This window comes from Suncus etruscus, chromosome 13 (assembly GCF_024139225.1).
Source record: "Suncus etruscus isolate mSunEtr1 chromosome 13, mSunEtr1.pri.cur, whole genome shotgun sequence".
NCBI classification, from domain to species: domain Eukaryota; kingdom Metazoa; phylum Chordata; class Mammalia; order Eulipotyphla; family Soricidae; genus Suncus; species Suncus etruscus.
Genome location: NC_064860.1, coordinates 83,768,857 through 83,770,106, shown reverse-complemented (window position 1 = coordinate 83,770,106; position 1,250 = coordinate 83,768,857). Strand labels below are relative to the sequence as shown.

The following is a 1,250-nucleotide window of genomic DNA, read 5'->3' as shown; positions in this document are numbered from 1 at the left end:
ACTATTTTTATTGGAACAATTTGTTTTCAGGTTCATGGTCATGGATTCAACAACCAGTTTTCATATACAACTAAAAGAGTCTAAAGCATAAGTTCTTTTTCTGCTCTAAATTTGAGTCTACAAAGGTAGAGTGCTAATAGATGAAGGGGCAAAGGCACATTCTTACTACCAAGTAAGCGTCAGACTTTCTATTCAATTAATACTACTCATGTTTTGGTTCCTATATATCACCTATGACTCAGGTTACAATTCAAACTTTAATTCTATAGGTCTAAGAATTGATGGAATAATTAATTAGATGGAGGATACTTTTACTTCTTGCCTAGTAAAAAGAGAGAAGGATTATGATTTTATATGATGTGTTTTCATGATGTTCCATAATAAAAATGAGCTTCTATTTCAGAATGCTTAAGGAATCTGAAAAATATTGATGTATAGTAAAAAAAATACATAAACTAGGGGCAGTGCAACCTGGGGTGTGGTGATGAGTGTGTGAGCATGAGTGTGCAAGGCAAGTATGTTAGCCCACCCCAGCGACCCTCCCCACCTACTCCTTGATCTTATTGGATCAGGTAAAACCCCCACCCTCAGCTCCACCAGTGTTGATCCGGGATGAGAAAAATCTCCCTCCTGCGAAACCCCCTGCTTGGGCCCTGTGCAGTGAGGCCTTCTGGAGGCTAGTTCAGTCCCAGCCGAGTTGGTTCCGCAAAGGTCTTGTGCTCCGAAGTGATGAACTGATCAGATAAACGAGACCTGGAGGTTCGCCTCCCAGGTTACTGATGTATCAAAGAGGTTTCTGATCTGAGCCTTAAGTGAAAAAAAAATACATAAAATATATGTTTATAAGAGAAAAATTAATGGAGTATTTAGATACTGCTTGCACTCATCTTGAGGGAATCTCTCAATCACTACTCAGATGCTCAATGGGCCCCATTGACAATTCTCGGTCAAGTTTTTCTACATTTCAATACAAAAATATAAGAAATAATCCGTTATTTGAGCACAGAGCTTCATTCAAGAAATTAAACCTAGAGTTTTACCATGTGAAGCATGTTCTCTGTCACATAAAACTATCATACTTGTCATGCCTTAGCCTGTCCACATTGACCACCCTTGCAATGCAAGGGGACAGAACGATGGCTCAAGCAGTAGGCCTTTTGCTTGAAAGCGATGAACTAGGACAGACCTTGGTTCAATCGTCTGCTGTCCCATATGTTTCCCCAAGCCATGAGCAATTTCTAAGCACAGAG

The 1,250-nt window shown here is 39.8% G+C and overlaps 1 non-coding gene across 1 annotated transcript; it reads left to right on the top strand.

Moving 5' to 3' along the window:
- The first annotated feature begins 376 nt into the window (after positions 1 to 376).
- LOC126026465 (small Cajal body-specific RNA 2) lies at positions 377 to 805 on the top strand. The gene has a single exon (XR_007501725.1). It is a non-coding gene; the product is annotated as a small Cajal body-specific RNA 2 (non-coding RNA).
- Positions 806 to 1,250: the final 445 nt, after the last annotated feature.